The sequence below is a fragment of the Lepeophtheirus salmonis genome, chromosome 2, assembly GCF_016086655.4.
Source record: "Lepeophtheirus salmonis chromosome 2, UVic_Lsal_1.4, whole genome shotgun sequence".
NCBI classification, from domain to species: domain Eukaryota; kingdom Metazoa; phylum Arthropoda; class Copepoda; order Siphonostomatoida; family Caligidae; genus Lepeophtheirus; species Lepeophtheirus salmonis.
In genome coordinates, this window is record NC_052132.2 from 20,221,347 (window position 1) to 20,241,169 (window position 19,823).

Consider the following 19,823-nt stretch of genomic DNA (forward strand, 5'->3'; position numbering starts at 1 on the left):
TTATTTTAATCAATAACTTTTTCTTCTCTTAAAAGTAGACTATTCAGAAATAATAAATGGCTCAATTCAATGTAAAACAATGATGTGTAAATTCTAAATAAATTTTATTTTATTGGTTTTATTTCCAGGGTATTAAAATAGCTTAATAGTTAGAGTTTTTGTCAACTTGTAAAAATATAATGTCTTTGAATTTTAGAATAGTCGCTATGCGAACAAAGATAAGTATTTAAAAGTTGTTATTTTCTTTACATACTCACATATAACAAAAGGATCAAAATTATTCAGAAGGATAAATATTTAGGAAAATATTATTCATTTCATAATTTACATATTCTTTCAACAAAGCATATTTTTACCAAAAAACATTTTCAGATATTTAACACGTATTGCTAACGAAAATAAGTTTTTTCATCACTTGGTAGCTATTTCTTTTTTTTTTTTTACAATTTAAATGTCAAATTTCTGACTAAACAAACATGACGATACTCAAAAGCTCTCTAACCTTATGTAATAGGCAACTCTTTCTCACGCTTCTATACCACACATTGAATTTCTCACACATTTTTTTATACATAAAAAGGGTTAATATTGAATTTGAGACGAGTGCCTTTTTTTAAAAATAACTTTTAATTGGAAGTAGGAATTAAATTTTTTCCAAAAAAAAACTTATTTTGAATTGTAGATCTTTTTTAAGTAAAATTAACAATGAATTTACAGTTGGAAACTTTTCAAAAAAAAGTAAAACTGAATTAGTTGGATATTTCAAAATTTCATACTGAAATAACTTCAAAACTAGAATACTCAGCCATTTTTCAAAAAATACAGCGTGCAAACGTTTTTTAGAAACGAACTTTGAGTACCTGCAATAGCAGCGCATGTACAAATGCGAAGTTTTTTTCTGTTTTGGCAGCAATTTAGAAGTGTTTGGCGTCATTTTAAAAAAACATGGCATCGATCCACTAAGTATTTATTCGACAATTGTGGAAAAGGCAGAACTTCTTGAAGCTGGATAAATCCTTTGTATGGAGAGTCAGAAAGGAACTGAAAGATACTGGAGGTAATTATGAATTAACAGCAAAGCGTAGTTATCACAAAATGAGGTCAAACTGCCTGATAGATTAGGATTTCATTTGCAAAAAATCATGGATGATGAGCCATCCAAATCGACGGGGGTGATTGCCATCGATATCAATTGTTGTAAAAAGGATCATCATGAAATGTGTGGCATATGATTTACGATACAAATCATACAAGATGCTAAGAGCTCAACTTGTGACAGAAAATACAAAGGAATGATATTTTTTTAAGACTTTGTTTGACCCAGTATTTGGCCTCCAAGCTCACCAGATCTAAATCCCATGGACTTCTTTGTGTGGAGGTGCAGTAAAGCGACAAGCCAACATTTCCGTCTGAAACACAAAATCCGAGGTGACATCAAAAATCATGGAAGAATTCCAGAATCTGCCAAGAGAGAGTATCATTGCGCTTCCAACTTTGAGTGAAGACATTTATTGACGACAACAGTGATTACATTGAATAATAACAATTTTTTTTTTCAATTACCTATACTTTTTGCATTAATTTTTATTAAAATCGGATGATTAGTTTATTAGAATATCAATTTTATTAAAAAATGTGTTAGTTGTTAAATAAAAGTTGCACCCTGTACAGTGAGTTAAGTTGCAGAACGAAAAATGCTAACCCGCACATCCCGTGTCTAAAGACTTTTAAGGAAAAAATCATTTTTCCAACCAAACTTACTTCAAAAAACCCTAGTCATATATTTCTAACCCTTCTTTACTTCCTGGAAGTGATTGTATACACCCAAAACATAAATATCCTAGATACATTTCATGTGTATTTCTTTTTTGCCTAATCTTTTATTTAAATTATTGATTTATAAAAATAAAAAAACAATTTTTGTGGGATGGTATTTTTTTAGTTTCTGATTTATTAAAAAATTCTAGCGTTTCTTTATCCGTTCTTTTTTGCAATTTCCCTTCATTCTTCAAAAAAATATATAAATTTATTTTATTTCAAAAGGCAATATAATAGGCAAGCATAAATCGACATATTTTTTCAAGTATTTACTATATACAAAAGGTACAATTTTCAAGACATAATCGTAAAAAAAACTCCATTAAGAAAAATTGATAGAAGCATAATAATTGGAAGCATATCTTGAAGAATAAAAACTTTATTTTCCTGAATCGATTTTAATACTAATTTGATGTACATAAAAAAGTTTTCACTTTTAAAATCAAGCACCCACTTACATATTCCGGAATTAACGATAAAGGATTCAAATAATGTTTTTTTATGTGTTCTCATTATAATTGATCTACTACCCCAACAATGAATATGTGAAAAATATCTTATTCTGTAGAGAACTAGTTTGCTTTGGTTATACGTTATTCATTAACAATAATAACAGGTTTTTTTATTAAGATGGTTTCAACTTTTTGTATAAAAAACAAACACGGTGAGAGATTTTGTCCAAAGTTATTTTTTCAGAAGAAATTATAAACATATACATTTATGTAACAACTTTTCTAGTGTGACCATCACGTTTAAAGAATGCGAATCGCTGAATCCAATGTTTCACTACTTTTTCCAATAAATTGAGCAATATTGTAGCAATTTTACGTTCGATATTTTCTCAAAGCTTTTTTAATGTATCCGGCTTATTAGAGTAGACCAATGACTTCACACGATTCAAAGAAAATGATATAAATGGGATATATCGTAAGATCCAGGTGGTATTTGAACTGGTACATTTCCCAAAATAACGCACCCACAAAATTTTGAGCAATAAATCGATTGTAATGTTTGCTGTGACACCGTCTTATTGAAACCACGTGTATACCAAGTCCATATCTTGCAAATGGGTCTAAAAAATTAGTCATCATTGTGCAATAGCGATTTCCATTAACAGTGACTTGGAGATTATCATAATCCACAAAAAATATGGACCATCGATCTCCTCAGCATGAATTCCACACCAAACAGTAATTTTTTTGGGATGTAATAATATCTCGTGAAGCATTTTTGGATTGCTGCCTGACCAATAGCGCACATTTTGCTTATTAACAGAGCAATGGAGCCAAAAATTATCTTCATCACTGAAAATGATTTTGCGATGAAAATTTTTGATAATAAACTTGGATAATTTACTAATGAAGTTTCCAAATGTTAAAGGGAGAAAAGAAATATGATGTCGTTTTTTGCCTAACGGAAAAAAATTATTGGAGCGTCCCGAATGAAAAATTATTTATTATGGCCTTTACAATTTACAAAATTAAATATTATATTATGCAAATACTATTTGAGATTATAACTTTAGGGGTATAAAATATAATCATTAAAAATAATTCAATTTGTTTAGTAATCATTATAGTAGATAGTATATGTACCTACTGCCAAAATATCCATTTTAATGTTGGGGTCCTAAATATCCCAATGAAATACTAGCGTTATGGTTGTAGTAGAAAGTAAATATAAAGTTAAATATTAAAACTTTGTCAATCACATTTTAATAATAAAAGGGACATTTTTGGACTATACGCACTTAACTTTTCCACAGACACAGATTGATGCTCCACCCTAATATACATATGTTTGATGGTGTATATATATATAAGATAAATGATTTTGAAATATGTATGCATATATTTACATCTATATGTACATATGTATGAAAACATATTTATCTGAAGGATCCTCACATATACCTACATACAAGTACATGTACAAGAAATTTGTGGTATTGGATTTTGCAAACAATGTATATGTAAACCTACATGAGTATATCCTACAATTGACGGTACAACGTTCTCCCGTGTTCCTTTAGTTATTTTTTTTAAATTAACCTTTTATTATTTTCTTTGGGTGTTTTTCCAGCCTAGACACTGTATTATATGTTTATAGTGATCTATGATGTAGATAATAAACATATTTTGATCCAAGAAATAACCATGTAGTTTTTGGTTAAGCAGCGGGCAAAGTTGAACTATGTCTTATTCCCCTATGGACCCTTCCCTATTGTCTATATCATTATTTGTGAGTATAGTTGAGTATGATTTAAAAGTTCTACATTTCCCAATGCTCCTGCAAAAATTGACCAAAACACTTTAATTTGCAAAAGTCCACATATTTTCTCAAGCTCTTAATATTATTATTTCATTGACAGAAAACATTTGAAAGTATTGAGTAATTACTTATGAGCGTGCTCATGAAAAACAGAGGGTAACACTGAGCTTTTCTTTGGGAGTTATATTCCATTTTATTACAGAAAAATCCTTCTAATATTTTGTGTTTCAGTGTTGCTCGGTTTAATATGGTACAACTACATATATGTTGTTGTACCCGGGGGTACTGACATGTTTAAAACGTTTTAATACAAAATAAGTAAAGAAATTATATGTCCAGCTCCACTTTGTCATAAAAAAATGACCATCCCATGAATTAATCTCTTAAATTTTTGAACCCCCCCTCCTCCGAATAAATTGTCCTCCATAAAAAAACCAAGAATAAAAATTGTATTTCATAAAAAAGTCATCAAATTTTTAAGCTTTGCACCCATCCTACCTCAAATAAATGTTATGAAGATTATTTTCCTGTAAAAGCTAATATCAATTACCCCTAACGACATCTTTTTTTATTTTTTCCTTTGGTCGAAAAGGTACTGAAGTACTGTTAACAATATTTTACCCGAACCACTTCATAAATATTAATATTCTGACAATAATAATGTGTGTCATATCTTTAGCTCACTTTTACTCCTCTTCTTAAATTGTTATAAGCTTAATAGGTATATCTAATTTTCGTGGATGATATTTCCTTAGTTTATGATATATTTTGGAATGAGCTATTGAGGTTTTAAATAATATTAAAAAAAATGTAAAACAAGATCTCAAATTCTGTATATAACGTGTCTAGTTCAATAATAACAATATATTGATTTATAAATAAGCTATCCAATACAGCTTACAAAATTGAATATTATTTTCTTCAAATTCAATTTTAGATAATTAACTTAGAGGTATTAAGTATTCAAATTGTTAACTGATGCTTATAATTTGAGTTGTAAGAAATAATACCTTAAGCATGCTAGATAATTTTGTGGTTGGATCCTGAACCGGATTATTATATCTTCATTCTTTAATTCATGAGGAGGAAGATCTAATGGAGAGTTAAACTGAAAATAGGTCAAGGAATCATATGTTTGTTGGACTCCGAGTATAATTGAGAATCGATATTGATATACGTTATTGATAAATATAGAGTAGAATTTGTGTTAATTTCCTTTGTCACCCTTTCATAGCTCTTCAACAGATCATATTTTCCACAACTCTACTTATAGTATCATATCTAACAACTAGTATGTTTATAGTGTTGGATGGCTAAATACGCCAGGAAAGAACACGAGTTAGGTTTGAAAGGACGTATCAGAGAGTTAAATCGCTGAAAATACATTTTGTATATAAATATTTTTGGTTAACAAAAAGATTATTTTACTATCTCTTGAAGAGCAATTATCCTTTTGTGTTTCCTCCCAAAGTAAATTAATCCCCAAAACAATTACTTCCCTAAAACAAACAGAATAACTTTTTATGTTCATCAAAATGAAAGTTTTGATTAGAAACAATTAACTACGGAGTAAAATATTCTTCAAATTAACTCAAATAGAAAATAAATTGTAATTTCTTTTAATTTTAAGAAAACATTTAGAGAAAGAAATAACAATTTAGATCATTATAATAAAGAAAAATACATCTATTAATGTTTCTTCGTTTACTTTTATCTAAGTATATGATATAAATTTATTTATGTTTAAAATAAATAAATTTAAATAAAATTATGTGAAAAAATCCCATTTCTTTATCTTCTACTTTTAAATAACGATAAAAAATAATATATTGAAACTTCTCAAAAAACTGTATATATATATGTACATCGATAGATAATATATGAAACTTCTCCAATATTGATTTTGATCAATATAAAATAATAAAATGTGCCTAGCAAACTTGCTACTTTCTTTGCCTTGTAAAGCGTCTTTGTTGAAAAGTTTAATTGAAAATTGAGACGGATTATATCATTTTTTTTTTGTTTGTTTTTATAGATCTAAAAAATATTTAGGGCTTCCTCTTTTATGGTTTTCTATATTTTGGGAGGGCAAAAAACTCATAAAATTTTGTATAATTTATTCCTTACAAAGACAAAAAATTTACATATATTGTAGATAGGTAGGTTTACATACATCTATTGAATAAACGCTTAAACAATGGCGTATGAAATACCATGACTCTGATGTTTTAAATTTACTGTCTGACCTATGATAGTCACTATAGATATTTGTAAATGTATAAAATATATTTTATGAAATACCTATATTTGATATTGAATCATCACCCCTTGGTTTCTTTAAAATAATATCTGATTGTATCTGTTAGTGTTGATAAGCGTCCCGTTGTCCTCCTTGGATAAAGGCACCTAATAAGTAATTAAAGAAATGGATTGCATAATCACCTGTGATATTTTATGTATCCTATGGTTTGTAGTGTATCCCTTGATTATCTTTCCCAAATTTCATAACAGGCATCTAAGGATGACAACTATTAATTATTATGTCAATAATTAAGTTTGAGTCTTGCTCCTATCTTTTCTTTGTACTCTACAATATACCCATTCCTACAATTGGCAATTGGCAGGGCTTAAAAATATATGAAACTTTTAAATCAATCTTGCTTTTAAGTTGCTACTTAAAAAAGAGTGTTTATTTTCCCAAACTGCCATCATTATTAAAATATACATAAAGAGGGAGGAATAAGTTTAAATAATCACTAGTCCGTCAAAAACAGAGATCAATTCTGAGGAATTAAAAATATAAGTCCCTGCTGGACTGGGAGTTGAATTGGTGATTGACAATGGAGTAATCCCTGCCTACGTTAATGTCAGATTGGGGTTCGCGTTTATTTTCTTCATTTCATAGCTGCTCGCAGCTTATTTAATGAAACGTTATGACAGCTTAGCTGATCTCTTACAAAACATTCTTCAAATTGTCAGGACGGCCACGTTAATTTTTGTGGATTTTCCTCAAACATACCGGCATTTCATATCATTTGAATCACTGACAATCAGACCATTACTACTTATTCTTGAATAAATAATTTTTAGGCTACTTTTTTCTATCTCTTTATTTATCTAAAAAAGTCGCATCATACAGATATAAATAAAAATTTAAGTTTAAAATTACTTTCCTTGCAAAAAAAGAACAACAAAATACTACAATGCACTCCAATAAGCCAAGATCAAGTTTCTCAAAGTTCGAAAAGCAACCATAAAATTATCAAAAAAATGACTACAATAACGGGGGAAAAAATAAGCAATTGATTGTTTCCAACTAAAAGATTTGAACTTTTTACAACTGTAAATAATCTTACATAAAACTATCAAGTATCTTGCAGAGAATGAAGGATAAAATTTAATTAGATCTCCAGCAAACTTCCAAGTTGAGATGTTCTCATCTGGAATTTTAATCGTAAAAGTAGTATAGTAAGAAGATGGAGCATGATAATCCCGCTTAATTCACCCACGTTTAGAGGTTTCTAAGGTTTCAGTTTCTCCGCGACAAGATTTGCAATTTAAAATGGCATGCTCTATAGCTTTGGTCTTTCCTAGAGCATTAACTTTTGTACTTGATAATCCAAACAGTAAAATGGAGAAACTGTTCTTCCTGTTACTCCCTTCAAATTGATCAAAACAAACTTTATCACTATCCACAGAGCCTGACAGCTACTAAAGGCATGAGTCACAGAGCTATATAGCTTGCCACAGTCTTTACAGGGAGAATTGAAATAAAATAAATATCCCTAGGATATTTGAAATTGTGCCGTAAACTTCTTACCATTTAGGTACTTTTATGTTTTATTTATTGTCCGACTTTTTTATTAAAGTACAAAAGGAAAGGATCATCATTTTCTTACAATAATTTCATCGAACTGATATATCTTACTGATTCTTAGTTTTTAACATATTGAAAATTTAACTGCATTTAAGAAATTTATAACTATTACATTTTTGAACTATTTCATGCATTCAAAAATAATACTTGTCTATTATTTGACCAGTTAACACTCATTTAATAATATCTTTAATTCGGCTATAAGGAATTTAGGTGTAACCACATTAAGTAAATATAAAATTAATACAAACATCTCAGCATTTGGGAATTTTTAAATATATACCTATATATTTTTTATTAATTGTAATCAAAATAAAGAAATAAATAAACCATTTTTCAAATGCTAAAATGTTTGTACCCATTTGTGATTTACTTTGATTTTCATCTATATAGTTCTTTCATGTTAAAATATGTCATTGAATTGGAATTATCCCCTAAAAACTTGCTATAAAGGTCAAACCTTTAAGGATTTAATTTTTTAATAGTTATTTTCGTGTTCTATGCCTTAAATTTGTGACAAAGTTACTGAAACAGAAAATAATAATAATCTAATTGAAAAACGGTTTTTATATAAGCAGAATCAGTCAAGAGTATCGGCGAAAAGATTAATGAGTTTACTCTTAACCAAAGTACTACTCGTAGTAAGTTAATTGAATATAGATCAAAAAATATTAAGAAAAATTTTCGATGTAACATTCTTCTGGTAATCATCCACTGGGATGGTAAAATAATGTCCAATCTAATTGGAAAAGAGATGGTCGATCGTCTCCCAATGATGATTTCTGAAAGAGAAATTCTAAATTACCTTATTGTCCCAAGCTTAAATCTAGTCCAGGTGAACCGTAAACTACTGCAATTTTTAAAGTAGTCTAAGATTGGGGAGTAACCGACAATATTAAAGTTATCTGTTTGATACAACCAGCTGAAACACAGGTACAAAATCTGGAACTTCTGTTTTATTAGAGATAATACTTAATAAAAAGTTATTGGTGTTTGTATGTGTTGGGGTTTTAGTAGTTTACTAAACCAGTTAGAACGTTGCTCTCTCTAGCACTTGCTACTGGGATAGGAGAATCAAAATTAATCGGGATTGCCCATGTCATAGTATATTTAATGTATTGATTATTAGAGTGTTATAATTAAATATAATATAGTTTTATAAATAAGATAATGATCATTCGTCAGCATTATTGGATCGTTCTGAACATTACATGGTGCAGTTAACAGAATTTTGATGATTAAGTTATCGTAAAGATTCAATAAGCCTACGAAGGGTGAATTAGAAGAAGAAAATCGAGGTTTGATAAAGAAGGTCACAATGTTAGAAGGAAATCTAACCTCGGTCAATGAAAATAAGAAGGATGATCCTACGTTGAGAATGATGATGATTTTGATAGAAGAGCAAAAGTTAGCTCGTGAAGAGTCCATCAGATGAACAGCACCGTAAAAGTGTTGAAAAAATGTTTAAAGCATTTAATTGTAAAAATTATTCTGACAAAAAGAGGAGGAGGTTTTTCTGAAGAATTAACTTTTTTAAACTTGGATATTGGGTGGAGGGGATACAGGCCACCTCCTGCGTACGCTCCTGTGATGTGTCCCTTAAGTGTTGTCTTTTGGGACATTTTGACTCTTTGTCAACTTATGAATATTGAGAATATTATAATTGATTTTAAATAACCTAAAACATGTTGAATTCTTTCAAATTAAGCAATCCAATAGAGAAAATAAAATGTAATTTGACTTTCTTCATATATGCAAAAATAAATAAGTATGTGGCTTGTTTTCCTCCTTTGGTTATAAATGCAGTTTTGTATACTTAATAAGTACTACAATGCATTCCAATCAATACTACATATATACTTAAATTTAATAAAACATAAATACAAAATAAAACTAATTTTAATTTTTTGTTAAATGTTATGCCTTGTAGAAACTTAAAAACATACCTTTTTACTTATGGTAGAGCCGACTATATATGATCAATTAAACATTATTAATGGATGACGACTATTTTTAATACCAGAAAATGTGTTTGAGATAAAAATACTGTATTGTACAGAGTAGTGTAAATTTGATCCGCTTTAAAATATAGGGATATATTACTAAAGATATGTAAGTTCAAGCGTGCCCTATACATATATAAGAGGTAGAAGAAGTGAGAAATTACTACGAAACCATAACATAAATTCAGAAGGGCATTTCTCAAATTTTTATGAGGAGAAAAATCCAAATATTATATGTATTTAAATAGCTGAATATATACTCCTACGAGTATACCAAAAACACAGAGCTATGGATGTCGTACCTCACAGTTTTTGGTTTTTCATTGTTGTTTAAATTTCAAATCAAGTTTATCAAGAGCCTGTTTTTTATATATTCGTAGAGGTAATTCGACTATTTAATTCTAATAAGTATATAATTTCGATGAAAATATGACAAATGGTTGAAAAATGTCTTTCTGAATTTATTTAATGTCATTGTAGTAATTTATAAGCTCTTCAACCCTTTTTTATAACATGAACGCTTAACCAACACACATAAAGGTCTCTAGTATTATATATTTTAATGAAACCCCTGCATACAATGGGCATGTAAGAAAAAACCAGAAATTAATATGGTAACCCTGACAGTTTGAACAATGTTTTGGATGAGAGAAAGAACAATACTCATGACGTTTTATTAGATCACCTACAATCAACTGTGACAAGGGAAGAAGGATATAATCAAGGACATTTGATAGAACTACTCCGATGTCGAGCCCTGATTCTAATCTGAGTCTAACAAGGACTTACAATTATAACTCTGGAAGATATCTTCAGGGTTACGCTTCGTCTTTTATGAGCACACACTTATGTTCAATCAGGTTTTGAATATAATTGAATGAATTTAGGAAGGGATGTTCACTACTCAGGAATTAAATAATAATTATAAATACTAAAGAAAAGAAAAATCATTCCTTAGATTAACATTTCCAAAAAAAATCACTTATCATTTACATTTCTGATTAGATAAATATGTAGATTTGTTTAAGATATAATTTGCCAGTATGTAATAATACAACTCTCACGATTCAAAGAATATTTATACTTGTTATTAGATTAGCTGTAAGCAGCTATGTGAGGAAGAAAATATAAACAAATCTAATTCCGTATTTGGGTAAAGACATAACTTTAATGTTGACCATCAATTCTACTTAGAGGCTAACAAGGATTTAAATTTATGTCTCCTCAACAAATCTTGAGTGTTAACAGCTTTGGAAATTAAAAAAAAAACACTCTTCAGATTGTCAATTCGAAAAATCCTGCGTGCTATAAGTTAATATATTAAATAACCATAACTTCAGTGTGAAGCGCCGTTAGAGGGGTGGGTGGGTCTTAAATGTCCTTGCCAGTTTTTTCTTCCCATACTATTTTTTTGATACATAGACCTAATATTTGGGGAAGGAGATAATGTGGACTATATTTTAATGTTATGTATACAATATAATGAAACACCATATTTATTATAAATAGAACCAAACACTTTTTTGGTCATAATAACATATCAAAACAAAATTTACGTTAATAAAAACCGGAAATTTATTTTGTATCTTTAACATTAAAAAACGATGCTATCATTTTTACACCATTTTGACTTCCCCCCTAAAATATTTTCTAATTTTCAAACTCTAGCATTTTAATAATTTTTTTTTTTAACATAAAACTACGTTTAGACGAGGCTTCAGAGACATATGTATACTTATTAATGTTCAATTAAACATTTTATGATACTTTAGTGTATAATGGAGTCCTTTTTCTACCTATCACCTTCTGCTTGATCAAACATGTACTCATCAGACATAACGTAATAAATTCTTTTGATGTTTAGCAACAAGTAAATACTTATATTGTAACAATATTAAATAAAAAAAATCAAACATCATTCTTTTGTGGGATAGGATAATTTTGAAACATGGGTAGGATAATTTTTGATTACAGCTTTCAGCGATAGCTGTTTTTTTTTTTTTTTTGGGGGGTCACTTCAAATCATTCAAAATTCAACAATGCATCAATCATTTTCATTAGTGTATTTAATAATATTGGTTTAAAAATACTACATAACACTTTTTGTAAATTTCAAAATAACTATGAAGACAAAATTACAATTTTGTATTGATTAAAAACAATGTAGGTTCATTTTTGATACCAGCAGTCTGCAATTTGAAGTGTTGTTGTAGTGTTAAAAATATCTAAATAATCTGTGATTTGAAAGTTAAAAATCCTATTTGGGCCCTTAATATATGGTAATACTTCACGTCTTTTAATAAATATTTTTGCCTACATATATTTTATTGTTCCATGACTTTTTTACTATTTTTTGTTATAAAAGGAGTGTTTCCCCCTTATTTCCTATTGTTTTTCTTTTGTTATGATAAAATTATGTTCAGGTTTTTTGTAGTGTTTTTTCCACTAATATAAAGTGTTAATTTAATTAACACATAATTTATTCTATGGAACATTTTTTAGCTCTAGCCTAGTCCAATAAGGAAGTCTGCATTAGTAGAAATAAAATATAATTTCCAATACGTGTGATCAGAATAATGCAATGACTAAAACTTCATAATATACTTATACCAATATCCTTTCACGTATAAATTTTGTAAAAAATAGAAAGTTAGTACAAATTGCGTACATTTCTATTAAAATTATTTTTCTTCAAAACATTTAACATTAATATATAAGGATTATACGTAGTTTAGTTTTGATTGGTTTGTAATGTTTATTCCTTAAAAAAACATTTAATGGTTTTTTTCTGCTGTAAAAATGATGAAATTATGGTAAAAATTTCATCATCCAATTTTGAATATAATTTCATAGTTTATAATAATTTTGACCTTTTTTTTTGTATTTCTTTTCAGAAGAAAGGGTGTGTAATACAATTAATGTGACGATATGGTATAACAGAGATACTCTTTGAATTACCTAATATTTCAAATTAAGAGGATTAATTTAATGTGGGGTATTGATTTAAGTTTATAGAGAATTGTTGAATTTATATGATCACGATAAGCGTTAATGGGTTCAGAAATAGTACTATAAAGTGCATTTTTTTCTATTTTTTATTTTAATGAAGGCGCAATTATATAAGTTAGAGGCGTCACGGCGCATGTGATATTTTATAGAAGCATTTGGCAATAGTGTACTTTATAATATCCCTTGTAAAGCAGGTTTTTATCCATTGGTTCCTTAATACCAAACAGTAAAAAAGTCCGGTCTCACTTCAAGTTTTATCATTAGTATCAACCTATAAATATAACTGGAAGTTACTTCACCTGCTGTCAGCTATTGATTTTTCTGCTTCTTAACGACTCCTATACAGTATTCTGACCGTTAAATAGTTGAATAATTCGAATTAGCTTTTTTTTTTTTAAAGCTGTGAATCACCCAACTATTATTAAACATTCGCAAACTATCAATTTTGGAGTTTTTTTTCATGCCGATTGCCAGTACCACTAACACCAAATAGATTCACTGTTTTATAAATTTCTATATGTAGTCATCATGAACCGAAATAGAACCAAGTGTTCCCATTGAATCATACTTTCGTAGCCAAATATATGCTCATTCTACACACATAAAGAAAGGACTTCCAAATCCATTCTCAATGGTGTACACAGACAAGGAGATACACAATGAAAAAGATTGAAAAAAATAGGGTTATCTTAAGTGATTTACTTTCTCTCAAAGGTATGTTTATCCCTCAATACAAAAGGCGGCAATATAATTTTTTATTATTTCATTTTCTATAGCCGGTTTTTTTTTATTCAATTAGATCTATAAGAATAAGAAATTTTGAAAACGTTTATAATATGTATTTACATTAGGGCGGCTTTAATTCAATTTTTTTTCAATTTCGATTGCAGCTAGTGCGGAAAAGCTGGCATGTGCCAAGAAAATAAGCAATACAAAATGTCATTTTCTGAACACGTTGCACTCATTCAGGAAAACGTTTTCAATGCTCCAACCTAGCACCCAGTCTTTGTGTCTATTATAAGCCAGCTCCACGGTGAAGATCTTCTCGTGAGTCCAAATGATTGAAACGTGCGTACAAGAATTGAGGGTTTTTTTCAGGAGCACCTTCGCCCGAGTCAGCTCTTGACCATTTTTGCCTTGCTGAGAAGCTGCCGCTTTTATTAACGATACGGCTTTTTCCTCAGATCCTCCCTGACCACCCTACGCATATTTATTGAGACACACTAGCCTCATGACCCATCTTTCTAATGTACGGCTTCTTTTTACAGTTTAGCCTCGATCAACCTAGGAAAAATATTATGTTGCAGTTGCTGTCCAAAGATTTATTAGTCACTCTATAAACTGATTCTATAGAGGAATTGTCAATGACGTCATTTCTATTTCAAAATTCTGAGCATTTGCATAATAACGCCATATAATTTAAATATGTAGTATTAATTATATTTGAACAACTCATATGCCATGTGGATAGGGGAGAACATTGGTCATAGATTGAGAACGAAAAAATCAGTCCACGATTGGAAAGCAATTACGGCATATATTTCAACAGAATTTATTTATACATATAGCTATAGCAATAATATCTGGTTGTAACTAATTATATTTAAATTATTCAATGAAGGTAGAGAAAAAGACATAATAATAATCTTTTATTAGAGAAAACTTTTTTCTTCTGAATAATGATTAAATCATAATAGCAATGCTGAATAAACAATCTAGGTAGATTAGTATTTGCATAGATTTAATCGGATTAAAATTGATCAATCATTGCATCTGATTTGTTAATCTCTCTTAAGATAGTTATAATTGGATTAGAGTCTTTTATATTATATTTTTCAACAATATTATTTTGATAGTAAGTATAACAATCATTATTCATATATTAGGCTTATTTCTCACTTAATTTCAATACACTTTATAAGAAGTGTTACAATTATTTGATTTGGGGCAAGTATGCAACGTTCTGTTCGATAACTTGTTGCCGACAAGAATCCAACTAATAACGCCCATGTCTCTCTTGGCAAAAAAAAAAAGGACAATTAATTTTCACAGGCCCCTATTGACCCCAAATTTGTAGCCCCAAAATGCATCTGTTCATATACATGAGCAGATGGTAGTCAGTGGGAGCTAGGACAGTACAGTCTTGATACCATTTGCAATCCCATTTTTTGATAGACTCAGTGAGTTAAATTAAAATTTCTATTAGTTAACATAAAGCTTAGGTTCTCACCTTTCATTTGATATATGTAACATAAACAAAACATCTAAGATAATCAAAGTGGAAGAAAAAAGAGCTTACATTGGCGTTTTAGACAATTAAAAATCTGCAACGTTCTTATTTTTTCCTAAAATGTATTCATGTTTGGTATTAAATTAAAGCTTGTGACGTTAACATTAACCTCTTAAATTTGCTACCAAACCTGACTAAGTTCAATTAAATAACAAGGAAATAATATATTTTATACTAGTCTAGTCTTACCCATAATATATTATCTATTTCTATTGTTTCGTTATCACTTATTATAATACTTATAAATCAAAAATGTATTTCCTAAGCAGTAAAAAATACCCAAATATTACCAGGAAAAAATTGGAATTTAAAAAAACTGTGTACGTTTATTTTTGCCTAAGGTCCCACTCCCACTGCTTGTATTCGATGTTTTAAAATTTGTGTCATTTTTGAAAGAATGATGATAAAGATATAGACGTGGTTTAGAACCCCTATTAAGAATCGATACATCTCTAGTATTCCTTAGGACGAGTTGAAATAATAAAAAAAATCGAAGCTCAAAGATGAGACTTTTCATTATCGTAGAAGCAATTTTTAATTAAGTTAATGCATTGACTTAGATTATCATTAAATTTAAACAAATATGAATTAACCTAAATGAAGAGAAGAATAAAAAAAAAAAATACCGTGGATTAAATATCTGTTGCACTGATCTTCAGTGATGTTATGTGGATATTTTAAAATTTGTTAATACTTTTACGTTTTCCTTTAAAAATATAACTTTTACTTTAGGCATACTAGAACATCGGCGGTATCGTTTTTGATACCATACCACTATGTTCAAACGCTAGCCTTTCCAAAAAATATCTTATTTAATACACTATGTCTAGACGTAGTTTTCTTATCCTAAAACAGGTTATACTACCTCAGTGGAGAGGGAAATCATAATTTCAAACACAGATTTTTCTAGTATAATCGGAAATCAACTTTTTAATCAGGGGAAGAGGTGGGCAAAAATTTTAGCTCTACTTTTCAGAGGGAAGAACATCTTTTAAACACTCTGGAAAAAGAAAAAATTGATTTGCTCACCCCAAAAATTACTTTTTCAATCATAAATGCAATTCTTTAATCTATTTTCAAAGAAATAAGAAGAAACTCGTAAATGTCATGATAATTAAAGCCTTTTTACGCTCAAAAAATAGTTATATAATATTTCAAGTGAATAAAGTACATTTTAAAGGTCATATAAAATGTCCAATGTAACAAAAAAGATCAATGTCTTCTACATATATTTTTATAGTAGCATGTAACTAGGGTGTCTAGTTTTTAGAGTGACCTGTTAATTCAATCTTCTGTTATATTTTAATGAAAAAGTTATCCTTGTAATTAAAAATCTTCTCATGCCGTTTTTTGACATCTATAGCCCATTGAAAAGGATTATTTTTAAATTATTCTCTATTTAGAAAGGGATTCAGAAGTTTCAATTTTAAAGTTAACGTTGACAAAGCTTTTTGTTAAATTTCAGAATAATTTTGTAGGCAAATTTCCTAATTTTCATGTCATAAAAATAGGTGGAATGAATGTTGATACCAACAATCTGCAAACAGAAGTGATACACTACCGTTATTTTAGTGTTACGGTTCCAAATAGATTAGATATGAAGGCATTAATTAACTATATTTGCCTTTGATTTCAATTATACTAACTTTTCCTATATTTATTTTACTGCGACTTAGTTTACCTCTATAAACATTTCTTCTTTTTTTTTTTTAGCATTCCTTATTTATAAAGGGATCCAAATTTACAATTTTGAAGCTATGTTGCTGAATTTCCGAAGTTTAATGAAAGATCCTTCTCTCAATTGATGCCTAAAAATATAATCTTTATTTAGAAGAAAAACAAATCGTAGCCTAATAAAACCGATCAGAATCACTGTACTGAGCTCCAAATCAAATCAAAAAACAGTTTAGCCTTAAATTTTATTGTAAGTGGCTAAAGAAATAGAAATTACATCAAAGAAAATATTTAAAACGCCCTTTATATTATGAACATGTTAAATTCATGTGTTATTGAGATTTTTTTAAATTCTTTCTTCCTCGCTTAAAAACTTCTGAAAAAGTAGTTTTAGAGATTGAACATAAAGATGCAAAAATATGCCCACTTATATGTATGTAAAGGAGTATAAATTTATTGTACTTGCAAATTTGATAATTAATTTTGTAAATAGTTTTGTTATGGAAGTTTTTCCGGAATAACTCCGAATTTAATACAACAATCTAAAAATACTGCACTATTTTAGATTTTAATTTGAACATTAACTCTAATACAGCTAAAATAAAACATCTAGAACTCTTGGTTCTGAAGTTGTTCAGCTCCAAATTGTATTAAAAAATTGCAAATAGAAAATAAAGTTTTTATTTATAATTTTAAATGAAGTTATTTGGAGGTTCCTTAAACTTGATATGATACTTTATTAATAAAAATAAAATATAGATAAAAGACTTGAAGGAATTTCTTTTTTGTTTGATAAAAAGAATGAAATTTCTTCTTATACTAAAATGACATAAAGAAAGGGGAAGAAGAATACTGTTTAATGTCAAGAAAAAGACGAAGCCACGGACAATTCACTGGAGAGAACTTTATGACCCAATATGATATAACATGTACTTATATGTATATAACCTATATCCGTAAAAAATAACATGCATTTTACATTTTCTAAATTCAATTTTTATTTATTTCTTCTGATAGTTGATAACTAATGATAAATTATATATTTACATCCCACTACATAATATGTACATAAAGTATTAAATGGTTATTGCATTAACGATAAAGTATATTTCTTATAACATCTAATGAAAAATTTCCTTTTTATTTAGACTTGGAATGCATAAATATATGAACATATAAAATAATATTAATATATCATATTAAAATAAATGTGCAATATACAAAAAAATACATGAAATTGATTACTGCTTAGTAGGGGATTACTCTCCCTCAACTTTTTTCACATCTTACTGGCCATTTTCATAGTCTGGAGGTTTAATATACTGAGGCTAAATCCAGAATTTTATATAAATTAGCAATTATCTAACGTTGGTATTATTTTTTATCATTGTTATTTCGCCAAAAATTAAAAATTCTTCGTTTTCTCTTTAACATATTTTTTGACCCCTCAACTACCGGGCCGTGCAAAATTATTTACCGATGATGTCAATATACTTTTTAAGAGGTTTTGTGGCAACCAATCTGATTGTTTCGTATTTTTACTGTTAAAATAAACAAAAATCCTTCCTGTGAGAGCGTAACAACTTCCACACGTGAGACCATGTCCAATCAGGAAACAAAGAGGATCGAAATTGCAGTCCTCCTCCGAGCGGGAATGCCTCATAACAACATTAAGGAACAGGTTGGGGCCTCGTTGAAGACAATTTACAATGTTTCCAAGCGCTTGGAGGCTTGGGGTGATCTCAAGCATTTCCCTGGGGCTGGCAGGAAGCCCACTGTCTCAACAAGGCAAGTAAAGGAAGTGTTTAAAAGGACTCCCAACAGGTCCATTACTGACATGGCCAGAAAGATGGGAACGTCGACATCAACTGTTTCAAGAGCATTGAAAAGGGCTGGAGGAAAGTCTCTGAGGCGTACTGAACGCCCTCTGCTAACTGAACGTCAGCGAGAAGTTAGACTTCAGCGTACCAAGAAAATCTTGAATGATATCAAGAGCTCATCTGGACGCATCATCATTTTTTCAGATGATAAAACTTTTACGGTCGATCCTGTTTTCAACAGGCAAAATGACCGTGTTGTGAGCTTTGGAGATGTTAGGAGATCCAACGGGAAGGCTATGAAGCCGGTATGGTTCCCCACTGGCTCAGATTAACAGCGGAGGATTATGCAAAGATTCTGGCGTCCAAGGTCCTTCCGTGGATCAAATCCATAGTCGGCAACTCGCCTTGTGTTTTTCAACAAGACGGAGCACCCGCCCACGCTTCCAAGAAAGCTCAGGAGTGGCTCAAGGACAACATGAACTTTTGGCCAAGGACTACTGGCCCCCTCAGAGCCCAGATCTGAACCCACTAGACTTCCCTATCTAGGCGCACGTGGAGACCAAGGCCTACAAAAAACGACACAAGAACATAAATGCCTGAAAGGCTACTGTCAACAAGGCCTGGGCCTCCATGGAGGCCGATTACATCCAGTAAGTCTGTGGCAGCTTCAAACGTCGCCTTACCAGTGTAATTGAGTCAAATGGTGGCTACATTGATTAAATTTGATCACAAACTATTTTATTATTCTAAAAATGTATGAATAAATTGATTCTCAAGTCATACGAAATGTCATTATTGTCTGCAATATGTTCTGAACAAAAATCGGTAAATAATTCTGCACGGCCCTGTATATGGCAAGGTAGGTAAAAAAAAAAAAAAGTCAAATTGTTAAACATGGAGTTAAAGGCTTCTAACATCATGATGCTCTAAAAATCCCAGCGTTGTTGAGTCTGCCTTCAGGAATGATGTTTCAATCACAGCCCTAACAGAAATAACGTCATCATTGATAAAAAAATCAACGCTGAAATAAAAAAAGATTAATTTAAGGTATGCTCAAGCAT

At 29.6% G+C, this 19,823-nt stretch overlaps 1 protein-coding gene across 2 annotated transcripts in view; it reads left to right on the forward strand.

The window, feature by feature from the left end:
- LOC121132387 (uncharacterized) overlaps positions 1 to 19,823 on the forward strand; it is a 305,542-nt gene that overhangs the window by 133,641 nt on the left and 152,078 nt on the right. The gene's annotated exons all lie outside the window — the stretch shown is intronic.